Source organism: Myotis nattereri (genome assembly GCF_964212035.1).
Source record: "Myotis nattereri genome assembly, chromosome: 11".
Lineage (NCBI taxonomy): Eukaryota > Metazoa > Chordata > Mammalia > Chiroptera > Vespertilionidae > Myotis > Myotis nattereri.
This window is the reverse complement of record NC_138086.1, coordinates 45,607,925-45,626,873: the sequence shown is the minus strand read 5'-3', so window position 1 is coordinate 45,626,873 and position 18,949 is coordinate 45,607,925.

Genomic DNA, 18,949 nt, shown 5'->3' with positions numbered 1-18,949 from the left:
GTTCTTTTTTTAATACTGTGTTTGCTATTCTTGGTCTTTTGCCTCTTCATATAAACGTAAGAATCAGTTTGTCAATATCCACAAAATAACTTGCAGGAATTTTGACTGGTGTTGTACCGAATCTATAGATCAAGTTAGGAAGAACTGACACCTTAACAATATTGTCAGTTTTTAATTTAATTAAAAATCATATATACAGTGAAGCTCACATATCTAAAGTATACAATTCAATGAGTTTAGATAAATGTAACAGGGAATATTTATGTACATCACCTCAGAAAGTTCCCTTATATCCACATCCAGTAAATCCCAAATTCTGTAAATATTCCCATACACATCTTTTTATTAACATTTTCAGTTTCTTTGAGTAAGTACCTAGGAGTAGAATTACTGAGTGATAAGGGAGTTTTATATTTAACTTCATAAAAATTACCATATAGGTGGCTCCATTTTATATTCCCACTAACATTGTATGAAAGTTTTGGTTATTCCACAGTCTTGCCAAGATTTGGTATGAAATGGCATATTACTAAGGTTTTACTTTGCAATTTTCTGACAATTAATGGTGTTTGGGCATTCATTCTTGTACATGTTTTCTTTGTGAAATATCTGTTCAAGTGTTTTTTCCATTTTTAAATTCTTGTTTGGTTTTTAATTGTTGGAGTTCTTGGTGTATTCTCTACATAAGCCCTTTCCCAGACATGTGTATTATATTTTCTCACAGTCTATTGCTTATTATTTCATTTTATTAATGGGTCCTTTAGATAAGCAGAAGTTTTTAAATTTTTATAAAGTCCAAATTAAAAATTTTCCTTTCATATTTAGTGTTTTTCTCTCCTAAATAATCTTTGACAACCCATGATCTCAAAAAAATTCTATGCTTTCTTCTAGAAACTTTTTAGTTTAGCTTTTAGGTTCAGATATAAAATTCATCTCAATTCCTGTATATGGTATGAGGTACGAACTAAGGCTCATATTTTTCTGTATGTTTCATTGTATAAAAGTATAATGCATCCTTACTTTCTTTCATCTATATTATTATTCTCTATTTTATCAGGAGATATGTCACCTGTGCTTTTCTTTTTCCTTAATTAAGCTTATCAGTAGTATGTCAAGTTTATTAATCTTTTCAAAGAAAGAACTTTTGGCTTTTGTTAATTTTCTCTATTGGTTTCTATTTTAGTTATATTTACTCTTTTTTTCCTATTTCTTTCCATATAGTTAATTAATTTAATTAAATTACGTATGTATTATTGTTTAATTTCTTCTTTTGATGGCAATTTAAAGTGAAAACTTACATAATTGATTTTATGTCTTTCTTTTATTAAAATACAAGCTTTTAAAGTTTATTCTCTCTATGCACTGATTTATCTATATTCCACAAATTTTGATGTTATATGTACATTATCATTCATTTTGAAGTAGTTTCTAATTTCCCTTGTCTATTTCCTCTTCGACACACAGTTCAGTTAGCAGTCTTCAAGATTTTTTTTTGTTAAGTTCTAATTTTACTGACTGTGTAAAAAAATGATTTTGTAAAATTTCAACCTTTGAAATTCAAGATTATTTTATGTTCTAGCATATGGTCTATCTTGATGTATACTCTTGAAAATAATATGTATTCTGAAGTTGTTTGGTATACCATCCTATCTAATAATAGACAAACATGGTAATTGACCATACCTTCGCTACACTTTCCATTGGCTAATCAGTGTGATATGCAAATGAACTGCCAACAAAGATGGCAGCTAATTTGCATATTGCAGGCAGATCCCCAGCTGCTGGCCGCCCCAGCGCGAGATCCTGACCTGCTGTGTGCATGGCAGGGTGGGTGGGGTGGGCAGCAGCGTGATCCCGAGCCGCCACCCACCCCAGCACGGGATCTGGGCCTGTCCTGTGCAGGGCGGAGTGGGTGGCAGCGCGATCCTGAGCCACCACCCGCCCCACGACAGGGAGAGGCTGGCAGCACCGCCCCCTCCACGGGGGTAGGAGCCCAGGGCACAGGCAGCTCCTCAGAACTGATACCGGAGCTGCAAGCCCCAGGTGCACAGCCAGGAGACCCGAACCTGCCTACTCGAGCATCAGGCTTATGCTTATTGGAACTAGGCACCAATACATTAGAGAAGTTATTTTAAAACAAACGACAAAGAAGAAAATAGGTGTCGACCCCAGAACTATGTCCCCACAGGGAGTGAGTGACAGAGAAGAGGAGCGCAGGGCTGACATGCTGCGGGCGGCGAGGACGAACATGGAGCTGAGGGAAGCAGCCAGTGCAAAGGCCTGGCTGTCTGACTCCATTTACCTGAAATGCCGGGAGCAGGAAGTGCATGGGCACAGGAATCAACCAGTGCTTTCCAGGGGGGTTTGAGGGGCTGGGACCTAAGGGAGAAATGATTTTAGAGGAAGCGCAGCAGCTTGTGGGTGCAGGAGGCCTAGCTCCCAGGTACAAAATCAGAAAAACAGCTCAGAAAGGAAACCTGAAGAAAGCCCCGGAAGTACCCAAAGGAAAGAAAGGTCTGGGCATCTCCACGGAAGAGCGAAAGGGCGAGGGACACAGCAAGAGGGGCGGCTCTGGGAGCGAAAAGGAGCGTCAGGAAAGCCGGGAGCACAGGGGAGGGCGGGAGACTCTGCTGTGAGGCGGGCCGGCGCAGGGGTGGGGGGTGGGTCTGAGGACGTGGAGGCCCAGGGCCAGGACCAGGACGGCTCCTCAGGAACAAACATGCCCCCCCACATCAGCCAGAGGCGGACAGAGACCAGGAGTGACCGGCAAGTCCGGGACGAAAAGTGAAGGAGGACAGCGGGGCACCGGCAGCAGCTGTGCAAGTGGTTTGCGGGAAGGAGACAGAGCCGCGCCGGGGTCCCATCTCCCAGGGGCGCTCCAGCGCTGCGAGCTTAGACTCGGACAACACAAGCAAGCATCCCAGGCTTTAAGGCCTCACTGGGTGCTTGAGCTATTCTTTTAAAAAAATATTTTTAACACATTTCAATTTCAAGAAGTAAAAACAAAACCAAGAAAGAAAAACTACGCTTTCGGAGCCTGAACATCCACAGGGACCTCAGCGCGATCCCGAGCCACCGCCCGCCCCAGCAAGGGATCCAGGCCTGCCATGTGCTGGGCGGGGTGGGTGGGGCGGGTGGCAGTACGATCTGAGCAGCCGCCTGACCCAGCATGGGATCCAGGCCTGCCATCTGGGACTGGGGGAGACGGGGCAGACATCGAGGGATTGGGTGTGCCATCTGCCACCAGGGGAGCGGGCCTAAGCCAGCAGGTGGTTATCTCCTGAGGGGTCCCAGACTGTGAGAGGGCACAGGTTGGGCTGAGGGACCCCCTCCTCCCCTGCGCCAGCGCACAAATTTTATATCTTGATGTATACTCTTGAAAAGAATATGTATTCTGAAGTTGTTTGGTATACCATCTATATATATAAAAGCCTAAGCAACCGGACAACCAGTCGATAGCTATGACGCGCACTGACCAACAGGGGGCAGATGCTCAATGCAGGAGCTGCCCCCTGGTGGTCAGTGCGCTCCCACAGTGGGAGCGCTGCTCAGCTGACCAACGGGCACCAGACATGGGCTTCACGGCTGGCAAGAGCAGTTGCAGAGGGGTAAGCCTCTCCCGCAGACATGCCCCCTACACACTCCTCCCCCATACAGACCAGGACTGGGATTGGGACCTGCATTGGGACTGACTGGGCACGAGCCCGTGGCCGCTTCCCCAGTACTTTGTGAGAAGCTAGGCTGCGATGATGAGCTGCGGCTGCACAGTCATGGGCACGCAGGTATTGCCCCAGGACGGATGCGCGGAGATGGCAGTGGAGCAGCAGTGAGCCTACTGAGTGGTGGTATCAGGTGCAGCAGGGCTGGGATGAGCGAGAGTGGCAAGGTGCCCAGCTCGGGCTCCTCCCTGGCCACCTGCTGCTTCGTGCACTACTTCGTGCTGTGCAGGATCAATGCGGACAGCAGGCTGGAGCCCGAGGAGCTGGCGGGTAAGGCCGGGCTGTGGTAGTGGCGCGGAGGTCCACTGATCCCCGCAGGCCAGGCCGAGGGATACTACTGGTGCATGAATCTGTGCACTGGCCCTCTAGTTTTATAAATAAATGCCAATTAGGTTGAGGTGGTAGAATATTAAAATATTTCTATATCCTTAATTTTTCACCTAGACCTTCTATCAATTACTGAGAGTGGTTAAAATCTCTAAGTGTGATTGTGGATTTATTTCTCTCTTTAGTTCTGTCAGTTTTTACTTCATGTATTTGAAGCACTGTTATTAAGTGCAAACACATTTATGATTATGTCTTCCTATTGAATTTACCTTTTTATCATTATGAAATGCTTTTAAATTCTAGTAATATTCTTTTGCTCAACAAGTCCACATTTGTCTTGGGTTAATATAGCAACATCATATTCCTTTGATTTACAGTTTGCATGATAATCTTTTCATTTTTTTATTTTCAATCTGTCTCTTTATATTTAAAGTGCATCTCTTATAGACTGCATATGTTGAATCTTGCTTTTTTTCTTTATTGATTAAGGTATTTCAAATGTGTTCTTATCCCCCCCGAATCTTGCTTTTTTAATGTGATCTGGCAACATCTGTCTTTTAGTGTTGAGTTTATTTACATTTAATATTGATATAGTGAATTTAGGTTTACCATTTTGCTATTTGTTTTCTATTTGTCCCATCTTTTCCCTCTTATTTCTTCTTTCCTGGTTATTTTGGTCTAATGACATTTTTAAAAATATTAATTTTAATTTCCCTGTGGATTTAACTCTATTGTTTTTTGTATTTTAAGTGATTGCTCTAGGTATTGTAATATACATTTTAATTTACCACAGCCTACTTTGAGTGAATATATTACCTCTTCATGTAAAATGTAAAAACACAACAACAGTAACATTTAATTAATATTATATACCCACTATAAGTACCAAAATACAATGTTATAAATTTTGCTTTCAACAGTTGTTTTAATTGGAAGAAAAAATATTTTCTGTTTACCTACTTTAAAAAAAGTTCCAAGTGTTCTTTATTCCTTCTGTTGATTTGAGTTTGCACCTGCTATCATTTTCTTTCAGCCTGAAATGCTTTTTTTAAGACATTTTTAACAAGTCAGTCTTTACTGTCAGGTTTGAAGGATATTTTTGCTAGATGTAGAATTTTGGATTGATAATTTATTATTCAGCACTTTAAAGACGTTTTTACACTGTTTCTGTCCCCACTGTCACATACTTGTAAAAAATTTTCTCTCTATTCTTCAGTTTGAATTTTTCGATTAATGTCTTCAAATTCACTGTTCTTAAGGCCTATCTCGTGAATTTTATTTCAAGCATTATACTTTCAGTTCTATAATTTTCATTTGCTTCATTTTTATTCTACTTCTCTGTTGTAATTTCCCATCTGTCTGCTCATTATGATTATCTTATCTCTAGACAAATACACTGAGTGGTCAGATTATTATGACCACCTGACGTTTGTAGGCAAATTAGCTATAATTTTGTGCTGAAGTTGCTAGAGGGCCAGACCATTATAAATAGGGAAGCAGGTTGTTTACCACAACAGAAGTGATTTTTTTTCTGGAGATATGGGTAAACAACGCAATTTAATAGCCTTTGAACATGGAATACACACACACACACACACACACACACACTCTCTCTGAGTGGCCAGATTATTATGACCACCTGACGTTTATAGGCAAATTAGCCATACACTGCATCGTATGGGATATGGAAGCCGAGGGCCTGTTTGAAAACCTTTGCTGTCTGCAGTTACCAAGATAAAATGTCTCCAATTTGCACAGGAACGCAAGGATTGGACAGTCGAGCATTGGAAAAAAGTCATGTGGTCTGATGAATCACGTTTCCAGTTACATCATGTAGATGGCAGTGAGAATTTAGCGGAAACAGCATGAAAGCATGCACCCCACATGCATGAGTACAACCCTTCAAGCTGGTGGGGGCAGTGTTATGGTTTGGGGCATGTTTCCCTGGTATGAATTGAGCCCTTTAATTCGTGTGGAACCATGGCTGAATAGCACAACATACCTAAGTATTGCTGCTGATCAAGTTCATCCTATCATGTTGTGGCATATCCCAATGGAGATGGCTTCTTCCAACAAGACAATGCACCATGCCACAGTGCTCAAATTGTGCAGGAGTGGTTTCAAGAACATGAGGGAGACTTTACCTTGCTTAGGTGGCCCCCACGATCACCAGATCTCAATCCAGCTAAGCATTTGTGGGACGAAGTTAAAAGAGCCATCAGGCAGCTGATTCCACAACCATCCAATCTCACAGAACTGGACAGTACTATACATCAGGCATGGTGTCAGATTCCTCGCATCACCTTTCAACATCTCGTGGAGTCAGTGCCAAGAAGAAACACCGCAGTATTGAAGGTGAAAGGTGGCCGAACGAAGTGCTGATGGGGTGGTGATAATAATCTGGCCACTCACGTTCAAATATATCCCACGTTCAAAGGCTGTTAAATTGCATTGTTTACCCATATCTTCAGAAAAAAATCACTTCTACTGTCGTGGTAAACAACCTGCTTCCCTATTTATAATGGTCTGGCCCTCTAGCAACTTCAGCGCGAAATTATAGCTAATTTGCCTACAAACGTCAGGTGGTCATAATAATCTGGCCACTCAGTGTATATCATAAGTATAGTAAATAATATATCTAAACAAATATATTATATCTACATTAAAGTCTTTGTAACATCAGTGTCATCTTGGGTCATTTACAATTTGGTCACATTTTTCTTTTTCTTCATTATGTCTAGTAATTTTTATTGTATACTAGACATTACAGAGGACATATTATAGACTCTGGTTTCTTATTTTTCTCTGTACTACATTTTTTTCTAGCTGGCAGATAATGACAGATCACTTTGGAGTTATTGAGCTTTGGTTTGATGCTTTCATAGGTTCTGTTTTAATTTTGTCAGTAGTCCTATGACAAATCCTTTAATTAGAGTATCTGGTCTTTATTCCTCAGGCATGACTTTTCTAGAGTTTAAGTGGAAGCCTCTCAAACTTGGCAGGACTCAAGCTCTAAATTCTGTCTCCATTCAGTGACCAGAAGCTAAAATCTCTATTCTGCTCTTTCAGTCTCCCAGCTGTAGTTTTCCACTGAGCTCTTTGGTGTCTCTCCTGCACATGTGCTGTTCAGAGGTCAGCCAAGGATTTGAGAGGATGATATAAGCAGATTTTGGGCCTACTTCCTCTGTGACCCTTCTTTCTTGGATTTTTACCCCTCAATTTCCAGTTACTGTAATAGCCCCCAAATTCCATTGTCTGAATTCTCAGGCCAAAAAGACTATGGCTTTCTGTTTGAGTTCTAGTTGTCCTGCACCAGGGGGACCATAGAGTACCCCCGGGAAAACCCATAAACATGTCGATCTTATTCAGCGTGGTTCCTTATTTTGAGGACTAAATTCCTTCCAGTTTCTGCCTGCTTTGGTCTCTCTCCAATACATTTAAATAGTTATCTTTTAATATTTTGTAGTTTATAATTGCTATCTGTAGGAAGGATAGTACAGGCTACTCCACCATGACCAGAACAAGAACATATACAGGTAACTTTTCCAGTTCGTTTCATCTACGTGAGAGCTGCCTTCTTCACTTGCAGAAAATACAGCAACAGTTTGAAATTTGGAGAACAGCCTTTCATTTTTGAATTGTTGGTTTCTACTTCTAGATTACCGTTGCTTTATGGAGGGGTAGAGGCTCCCAAGAGAGAAACAAATGTTGCCTTCCCTGAGACAATCTCAAATACCATGTCTGCTTTTGTTTAAATTTGCATTTGTCATAGAGAGAGACTTAGAACCTCAGCCTTTTAAAACTCTTCAGCCTGAAAGATGTGACTTTACTGTCCATGTGGCCTTGCAATTTCACAAATAATCCCTTGAAAACATCCCATGACTGGCCATATATGTAAATAAAGGGAACCTTTGTTTTCATTAGTTTTACTGGGTATACTGGACAAACTAAGGGAAGGAAATCCAGGTAAAATAATTTAGTGAGTTGGGAAATGTGGGCTGTTTTGCTAGGATGTGGTTTAGAGATTCCTGGTTGGAATGGCCCATACCCTAGGAGTTCCAGGTGGGTGCCATGCCACACAGGAAACAATTGTAGCCCACCCCTAGGAGTAAGCCAGAGAGCTAACAAATTCAGTGTGCATTGAAATGCTTCATCAACACGCCGTCTGCAGGGCCTGCCCTCTCTGCTGGGTCACTGACCTTTATAAGTGCACAGTCATGGCCACCGCCTGACAGGCATGAAAAGCAGACAGACAATGGATGAGAAGGAGACATGCACAGAGGGGGAAAATGCACTCATTCAGGGGATTTACTGGTCAGGGATGTCATGTCCGATGTCCAACTCCAGAATGCAAGCAACGGTGTTTAAACCATGTATGTCAGGCTGAATAAATAGAAAGAATAATTGTTATCAACATAAAACATCCCTGAAAATAATGATCAGTTTTGTGGCAGCACAAAACAATATTGAAAGTTGCTCTTTGCTGTACAATTTTTCACCGAATTCTAAAAGCTTTAGATCATTAAAATTGATTAGAGTGTCATTCAGCCTGATTTCAAAGGCATTCCAGACTCCCGGGACAGCATCATTTGGTAACTTACAAGAGGGAAAAAGAAAATTTGAATTTGGGTCCTGAGTTTGTCACAAAGTAGCTGTGCAACCTTTGTTGACTTGCTGCGTACCAAATAGGTAATCTCAAAGTACAACGATCCCATTTACCTGATATTTTAGGATATCCGTGTTTGTTACTGTCCGTTTGCATTCTGAGATCATCTGTACGGCTTCGTGTTTAGCAAGTGCAAAAAACATATTAACACAGTCATATCAATAAGATGCCCTAGTGTGTTTTTTTTCCATGTTGGCTTTTATTAAGTTTTATTTTATTTTTAAGAGGAGCCCATTACTACAGGGAAAAAGCATTTGAAAACCCATTCTCAAGGATGATTTTCTGCCTCCAAAGGTCTATAATTCTTTTTTAAAATATTTTTATTGATTGATTTTAGAGTGAGAGGAAGGGAAAGAGAGAGAGAAAAACACTAATTTATTTTCTGCATATTTATGCATTCATTGTTTCTTGTATGTGCCCTAACCAGGGATCGAACCTGCAACCTTGTTATATTGGGATAACACTCCAACCAAATAAGCTACCAGGCCAAGGCCAGGTCTATAATTCTTGTAATGAAAAAGGAATACATACATGATACCTTTTATTGATAAACATTTTCAGAGACTCTTATTAGTGATATTAAATTACATACCTCCCCTATTGATTCTTGACCAAAATACTATTCCGATAGAAAAATAATGTATTACGGATGTGATGCATGTAAAAAGAAACAAATGTTCTGCAAAGCCTCACCTGGAAGGGAGCACCATCCTAGACTGCATATACACCATTCCTCATGAAGGTGAAAGTCTGCAGAGGGTGTTGTCAGCTCATTCTGTTCACAGTTTGTGATCTCTAAGTCTTACCACCCTCATCTGATTACATCACCCTAAGGGCATACCCCAAATGGCATCTTGCCTGGCATTCTATCCCTAAGTGCCTAACTATCCATCTTGCTTCTTGGGGAACCTCTCCTGATTACGAGTTGTTCAGGGAAAGTAATTAGTTTTTTTTAATCCTCACCCAGGGATATTTTTCCCATTGGTTTTTAGAGAGAGTGGAATGGAAGAAGGGGTGGAGGGAGAGAGAGAGAGATAGGGAAACATTGATGTGAGAGAGACACATTAATTGGTTGCCTCCTGCACATGCCCTGACTGGGGTCAGGGTTTGAACCTGCAACCCAAGTACATGCCCTTGACTGGGACTCCAACCCTCTACCCTTCAGTGCAGTAGCTGACACTCTAACCACTTAGCACCCTGGCCAGGGCAAAAGTAACAATTTTAACAAGAACTGAACCCAGACATAATTACCTGCATTGATCTGCAGAAATAATCATACGATGCATTTCAAAGTCAAATACAAGTAATTTCTATTATTGATCACTGAGAAGTAATCTTTGTCACTACTCCCTTCTATAAATACAAGATAACTAAAGAAGTAAAATGTGTGAACAATCTGCAAGTGGGTTCCTAAATTCACAGCACATATCTGATAGTTACAGTAGCTTTCACTCAAGAACCCATTTCCATGTGTGTTAATAATTATTGTTATCCCCACTTTGCAAAAGTATAGTCATTTAATCCTGGAGAGGATGACATCACAATCCATTTTACGATGTAGGCAACTGCCCTTCACTGCTAAAGAGACTGAGCTCTCTATGAGAAAATAGAAGTGTCTGAGCCTTGTCCATCTTCTTCAAGAGAATACTTCCTTGTTTGTCCCTAAGCCTGTGTGACTGGAATAACTGTTCCAGGGGCTTTAAGAGAAACACTGGAAGAGCCTTGTGTTTAATATACTTACTCCCCAAATACAAAGGTGCTGGACTACCTTCTAGGAGCTTTTATTCAAGTATCACTCATACAGCCTAAAATATCACATAATCATCTGCTGAACACTTTGCACAGGGTTTTTGGGGTTTTTTAGATTTATTTATTTTTATTTTATTTTTTTAGGTTTTCTTGATTTCTCTATTTCTTTTTAAAGTTTTTTTCTTGCCAGGGAAGTGGGGGAGTCACATCTAAATGTAATAGAGATGACTGTTAGAAGTCTAAGGGACGTGAGTGTACTCACCCCACCCACTTCATCAGGAGCTTCCTGCGTGAGGTGACATCTGAGTCCTAGTAATTCATCCCAGACCACACCAAAATTAAGCTGTTCAAGTCTGAAACATTCCATGAATTCAGTTGCGAGGAGGAATTTGTTCAGCCATGTTAGGGATTCATATTTCTTTCCTCCCCCAAGAAGGTCTGAGTGTCCTTATAAGGGAGAACGCCTCTGTTTCCCACAGTGTAGAGAGCTAAATAAATAGTCTCTCACAGTCAATGCAGAGGTAACTTTTTTTTAATGGATTAAAAAAAAAGCAGTTCTAAGAGTCCATCACTGTTTCAGCATCCCCATTCAGAGAGGGGGGCTTTTGTCTCTCTCTCAGTGGGAGCTGCCATTTTAATGGGGCCTCCAGCGGGGCCTAGTTTGATGATGTCAAGAAGGCCTGGAAGAACTGAGGAATATTTTTTTTCATTTAGGTTTTGGTTAATTTAACCATACTGGCTTTCAAGTGAATAAAGTTTTTAAAAAAGGAAACCCAAGGTAAATGTCCCTCAGAAACTGCTACCAGATCATTTTAGCAATTTCTCATTTCTGAAGCTCTTTTATATGAAAACCATCCCTTGATGTTCTAATAGGCATTACCAATACCACCCCTCCACCTGCACCCCAATCTATTTGCAAAAATGAGAATCTGGAGGACTTACTCTTAAACATATGCCTAGGTATACACACATATTTGTAAACAAACATGTTAAGTGTTAGATGGAGCAACCTCCAAAGATCGCTTTTAGCCGATTGGTGATCCCAAGTCAGGACTGGGATGGCTTTGTGGTAATTCTGGGGTGGCCCTTTGGCCTGAGTCAGGAGCACAAAGGTACATGGAGTACTCCCCACACCCCATAGCCTCAGGAGTGCCCAAACTACTCCCACACCCCTGCCCCACAGGGGGAGTCCTGCCTCTCAAGCATACTTTCTAGACATAACTGTTGTTGCTCTCAGTACCCAGTACCCTACAGGGTCCAAACTAGCCCATGGTCTGCTTTCTGTGGGCACTGGTACTGGACCTGCCCCAACCCACCCAGAGCCACCCACAGTCCTAGGGACAGATGCCAACTGCTGGAATGTGTTTCATGTTCCTTCGTCTTTGCCTGGCCAGCCTTGGCCAGGGGGAAGGCATTTTCCTAGCCTAGCCGACTATGGCATTGGGTGGCAACAGGGGAATTGGTATGAGCAGTTTACCGAGGAGCTGTTCACCCTTCCAGGAACTGTTTGCTTGCACTAATTCTGTGCGGATGCACACACTCAGCTCTTTGTGGGGCTACTGGACCATGGTTCTCTTCGGCTTAGATTTGTTTAATAAATGGCTGACTGCATGGGCCTGCTATACCATCTGAGTACCTGGGTGCTCTTGTGTGTGTGTGCGCATGCACGTGCCGGGGTGGATGTTCAGGCATAAAGGTGCTAACACTTTACACAACTGAATGAATGAAAGACTTTTTAAAAAGAGGGTAGAAAAACTGGTGCATTTCTGAAAAAGTCAAATATCTAGAAAAGTATGTGTTGCTATAACATATCTATTCATGATTCCATTATTGGGGATTTACATGAAGATATCTTAGAGTAGAGCAGGGGTCCTCAAACTTTTTAAACAGGGGGCCAGTTCACTGTCCTTCAGACCGTTGGAGGGCCGGACTATAGTTTAAAAAAACAAAACTATGAACAAATTCCTATGCACACTGCACATATCTTATTTTGAAGTAAAAAAACAAAACGGGAACAAATACAATATTTGTATTTGCATGTGGCCCGCGGGCTGTAGTTTGAGGACCCCTGGAGTAGAGCATCCAGCAGGCAAGAAAGCACTCCTTAACTGAGTTGAAAGTGGGGGTAGGGGAAAAAATTGTCCCTGTAAAATAATTTGAAACTCAGCTTTGCGCTTTCCCAGTAACTGTGTTGTCTGGGGGATGAGAGTGTGAGTGGAAAAAGCCAAGTCATGCTTAGAGCTGCCTCTCAGAAGTGACTGTGAAGTCTCGCAGGCAGTTAGTGGTTTGAGTTTGTTTCAGACATGAAGTTGAATTCATCACATGTAATAAAATATGGTATTGCTTCATTGGTGACTAATCAAAATATGAATTCTCACTTGTCCATTTGTTGGGCTGTTTGTGAGGAGTTATTCTTGTTTTCTGTTTCAATGTCAGGCTGGTCCAAAGGGTCTCCTGCCTAGCAATATAGCCCCTGGAATATAAAAGTATGAGACCTCCCACCACTAAGAGCTTGGATGTTGATTTAAAAAATAATTCTACCTCTCTCTGTCTTTTCTATGCTTCAAATAGAAAATGGCAATGGCAGATTCAAGAACCTAGAAAACATGTATTTGAGCCATGGATGAAAAATCAGGTACTGCAGACCCAGTTTTACACACAACTCATTTTGGGAGAAGACATGAAAAAGTGGACATCCACTTATAAAGTACTAGAGGCCCCGTGCACAAAATTTGTGCAGGGAGGTGTGTGCCCCTCAGCCCAGCCTGCATCCTCTCCAATCTGGGACTCCTGAGGGATGTCCAACTGCCCATTTAGGCCAGTTGGACATCCCTCTCACAATCCAGGACTTCTGGCTCCCAACAGCTTGCCTGCCTGCCTGATTACTCCTAACTGCTTCTGCTTGCCAGTCTGATCACCCCCTAACCACTTCCCTGCCAGCCTGATCGACGCCTAACTGCTCCCCTGCCGGCCCGATTGCCCCCAACTACCCTCCCCTGCAGACCTGGTCCCCCCGCAACTGTCCTCCCCTGCAGACCTGGTCCCCCACAACTGCCCTCCCCTGCAGGCCTGATTACCCACAACTGTTCTTCCCTGCTGGCCATCTTTGACCACATGGGGGCTGCCAAATGAAATCAGTCAGAGAAAGACAAATATTATATTATTTCACTTATATGTGAAATCTAAAGAACAATATAAATGAATAAAATAGAAACAGACTCATAGATACAGAGAACAGATTGGTGGTTGCCAAAAGGGAAGATGATTGGCAGACTGGATGAAAAAGGTGAAGGGACTGAGAAGGTAGGGTGATAGATACAAAACAGTCATGGGATATATAGTACAACATAGGAAATATAGTCAATAATATTGTAATAGCTATATATGGTGCCAGGAGAGTACTGAAAATATCTGGAGGAACACTTTGCAAAGTATATGATTATCTAATCACTATGCTGTACACCTGAAACTAATAAAAAATAAAACTGAATGTAAACTATAACTTAAAAATTTTTAATTAAAATTCTTTAAAATTAAAATATATAAATATTTTTCTGTAAGTTCCTTCTTTTTGCTCAAAAATATATATGTCATGGATAAGATATATTAGTTTTTAATGGTTCTATAATGTCTCAGAGTACCAATGTATAGTGATTTTTGTTTTTCATCTATTTATGATCATTTAAGTTATCCCCAAATTTTTAGTAATACAAATAATACTGCCATAAACATCCTTGCATATACATCATAAATTTTAAGCATACTGTATTTACAGTGGCCTCCGTGGAAACTGAAACTATCACTTGAGCAGAAAGAGGCAAAAGAAGTGAAGTGCAGGTGTTGCATACAGTATAAAGCTGCAAGTTGCAAAGAAGTGAGTTGCAACTGGCTTATAGAAAGAGAAACTGGACCCATTAAAACTTGCATTTGGGTGCATAGTGTATTCTTTTTCACAGTCATGAGACTCTTTGTTTTCACAAAGAGTATGTACTTTCAGATAACATACCTGTCCATATGCAAAGCTCTGTCTCCAACTAAACTATGAGTGGAACTGGATCCAACATGTAACTGAAATACTGATGAGAAGGGCAGGAACAGTCATAGAGCTCTCTGCAACTGAAAAGATATCAGTGGTTCCTACAACCTGAAACCGTATTTGTCTCTATTCTCAAGACCTAAAATTGAAAATTAAAATTTATTTTTCCTTTAGTTTGATCTCACTATTATACCTTCTTTTATTGTATATTCTTTTCTGAGATCTCCCACATTCTTACTAATTGGGTCTAGAGTCATTCCTTTATCCAATCAATTATTGATATATTTTGGGATATAATAGAACTGAATTATCTTCAGCAAACCAGGAAAAAGTCTTCACTATTTAACATCTGGGCCAATGAAGCCTTTTTTATTCATTTATTTTGTGTACATTTTAAGTCATTTTACAATAATTTCTAGAAATAAAGGGATAGTAATAAAACAATTTTATTTCATATTGTCCTGCTTTTGAAGAAATATATGCCCTAAACGGGGCATATATTTGAAATTCAACTAAATGTCACCATCTGTCATGCAGAAGCCTAGGTCATAGCTATACTGTAAATACTGATTCTGAATTTCAAATACCTCTTTACTCAATTTTAGCTTATTTTTGGTTCTTATTGTGTTTGGCAGTATCAAAATACAATAACAGGCCTGGACCATATATCTAAGATAAAACTGGTCAATCACATTGGTTCCTGAACTGTATAGAAATGGAAATGACCAGATTATTGTCTGCACATACTTGAAACCAAATGCATTATTTCCACAAATCACCGAAAATCTTACAGTATTTAGCTGGTTAGGTTTTTGTATTACGTTTCAGTGAATCTCCTGCTGTAAAAGATACCTGATCTCTAATGGCCACTTTCTTCTCAGAATAAATAGCTCTGATACTATCCCAGTAGCATTTCCCCGTATAAAAGTTTATGAAGCCTTCAAGAGGCTACAATAGTCAGGTAACTAGGTCCTAAGGACTAAGCATGGGTCTCTCCCTCAACCATTTGGAAAGTTCTCATGGAAATCAGTCTCTTACTTGCTGCTACACCAAAAGCCTATTAATCTTCCTACTAGAGGCCCGGTGCACAAAAATTTGTGCACTCGTGGGGGAGGGAGGGTCCCTCAGCCCGGTCTGTGCCCTCTCGCAGTCTGGGACCCCTCGGGAGATAACGACCTGCTGGCTTAGGCCTGCTTCCGGGTGGCAGAGGGCAGGCCCAATCCCTAGGTGCAGCCCCTGGTCGGGCTCAGAGCAGAGCCGATTGGGGAGTTGGGGCGCCGCCCCATCATGCACAGAGCAAGGCAGATTGGGAGGTTGTGATGCCACCCTCAGTCACGCTCAGGGTAGGGCCAATTGGGGGGTTGGGGCACCGTCCCCTGTCACACTCAGGGCAGGGTCGATGGGGAGGTTGCAGCGCCACCCCGTCACGCACAGAGCAGGGCCAATCAGGGGGTTGGGGCGCTGCCCCCTGTCACGCACAGAGCAGGGCCCATCAGGCGGTTGGGGCACTGCCCTCTATCACCCACAGAGCAGGGCCAATCAGGGGGTTGAGGCGCCGCCACCTTCACACTCAGGGCAGGGCCGATGGGGAGGTTATGGCTCTACCCCATCACACACAGAGCAGGGCCCGTGGGGGGTGGGGGGGTTGGGGAGCTCCCCCCTATCAGGCACAGAGCAGGGCTGCTCAGGGGGTTATGGCCCCGCCCCCTGTCACACACAGAGCCGCCGGGCGATCAGGGGGTTTGGGCACTGCCCCCTGTCACGCTGATCCCGGTGCCGGGAGGCATATTACCCTTTTACTATATAGGGTAGAGGCCTGGTGCATGGGTGGGGCCGGCTGGTTTGCCCTGAAGGGTGTCCTGGATCAGGGTGGGGGTCCCCACTGGGGTGCCTGGCCAGTCTGGGTGAGGGGCTGAGGGCTGTTTTCAGGCTGGGGGTGACTGAAGTTCCAAACCGCTCCTTTTTTTCTTTTTTTTTCTTTTTTATTCTGGGCCAGCTTTACCTTGAGACTTGGCTCCAGCTCTTAGGCCTCCCTCGGTGCTGAAAGTAGGTTTCTGGCCTTTGCTTACAATGTTGTGAATCTGCTGGCTGAAGTCCAGAGGTATTTGTTACATTGTTTCTTAAACTGCCCGCTCAGAGGCCTGCAGCCGCAGGCGGGGAATGTTGGTTTCCTCCAACGATCCTCCATCACTGAGGCAAGCAAGCCTCATGTTAGTTTCAAGCTGCCTGGCTGCCGGCCGCCATCTTGGCTGATAGTTAATTTGCATATCTCGCTGATTAGCCAATGAAAAGGGTAGCGGTCGTACGCCAATTACCATATTTCTCTTTTATTAGTGTAGATTCCCTATTGCCCTATGCCCACCCTTCCCCTCACTTTTTTCTTGCTACCCAGGAGTGAGATTATTAAGAGATTTTATGGTTTTGTCAAAGGTGATTCAAAGTCCCTTCAAGACCACACTAATTGCTTCAATGGAATAACTGAATCCACATTATTTGCAGATTATAAATCCAAGAATAAAGTATAAACCATCCTATATAATAAAAGCCTAATATGCTAAGTGTCCAGTTGTCTGGTTGGCCGTTCAACCAATCAAAGTGTAATATGCTAATGATATGCTAAGGCCGCTATGACGTGCACTGACTATCAGGGGGCAGATGCTGCGACCTATAGGTTAGCTTGCTGCTGGGGTCTGGCAGATCGGGACTGAGCGAGATGGGCCAGACATGCCCTGGAGCCCTCCCACAGTCCCTCCCTGGCTGGCCAACCTCCCGCATCCCTCCCCGGCCCTGATTGTTCACCGGTAGGGATCCCTTGGCCTGGCCCGCGCCCTCTCGCAATCCAGGACCCCTCGGAAGATGTCAGAGAGCTGGTTTCAGCCCAACAGCGGAATGACCAGTCGCTATGACACACACTGACCACCAGGAGGCAGACACTCAATGCAGGAGCTGCCTCCTGGTGGTCAGTGAGCTCCCACCGGGGGAATGCTGCTCAGCCAGAAGTTGGGCTCATGGCTGGCGAGAGCAGCAGTGGTGGCGGGAGTCAGACATCCCCTAAGGACTCCCAGACTGCGAGAGGGCCCAGGCTGGGCTGAGGGACCCCCCTCCAAGTGCATGAATTTCGTGCACTAGGCCTCTAGTTTTCAGATAAAGGCAAAATCTAAGTTGCCACAACTGCCATCCACTTGGTCTGGTTGAAAAAAGTCTAGATTGAAGGTTTAAACACTGGTGGTGTGTCCAGTGACCTGGAAGATGGCCTTGGATCACTCAGTTTTCTAGCAGTAAAATGAGCACAAGATGAACCTCACGGTGTGATGTCAATGATTAAATGATATTAACACATTGCGTACTGCATAGAAATCTCTAAGACATACGCCAGGGACCGCACGTTTTTGGGCAAACTGCACGTTATTTAAATCATCATAATGTTGCTGAAACCGGTTTGGCTCAGTGGATAGAGCGTCGGTCTGTGGACTGAAAGGTCCCAGGTTCGAGTCCGGTCAAGGGCATGTACCTGGGTTGCGGGCATATCCCCAGTAGGAGATATGCAGGAGGCAGCTGATCGATGTTTCTCTCTCATTGATGTTTCTAACTCTCTATCTCTCTCCCTTCCTCTCTGTAAAAAATCAATAAAATATATTTTTTTAAAAAAATTAAAAAAAAATCATCATAATGCACTTTAGGTGTTGTTTTTCAATAATTATAACATTTTTATTTACAAAAACAAACAAACAATTAAAGAGAAAACCTCTATAAATGTACCTACCACAGTGCCTGGTCCACTGTAGGAGGGGCAGATTATGTTATGAGTTCTAAATCCTTTAAAAAACAATTGCATTTGGAGACTAATAAAACTACACATTGCACAAAATTTATTAGCCCTTCCAAAGTTCCAAGATTTTGTTTAATTGATAATAAACATTTTGTTCTTGTACAATCCCATCTCAGGTGAAATGTGGTTGTTTTATGCAAAGTAACTGGTAAAGGTTTAAATAACTTTGTATTTATGTAATTTTACTAGCTTTTTGTATATCCTAATTTATTAATATAAAAGGGAAGTACATGTATTTAATTGTTAGAAGGAGAGAATTTTTTTTCAATAAAATTCTTGAGAAAAATGCCAATTTCCTTTTTTTTTCTAGAATATCCATTTTTATGGAATAACTATAGACCTAAGTCAGGCCATAAAGGCATGTTTTACTAAATTTGAGCCCGAACTATTTATTTCTGGGAGCTAGTCTGCAATCTTGAATCTCAATCAAGAATAATCTCCTACTGCGGAAACTGGTTTGGCTCAGTGGATAGAGCGTCGGCCTGCGGACTGAAAGGTCCCAGGTTCAATTCCGGTCAAGGGCATGTACCTGGGTTGCGGGCACGTCTCCAGTAGGAGATGTGCAGGAGGCAGCTGATCGATGTTTCTCTCTCATCGATGTTTCTGACTCTCTATCTCTCTCC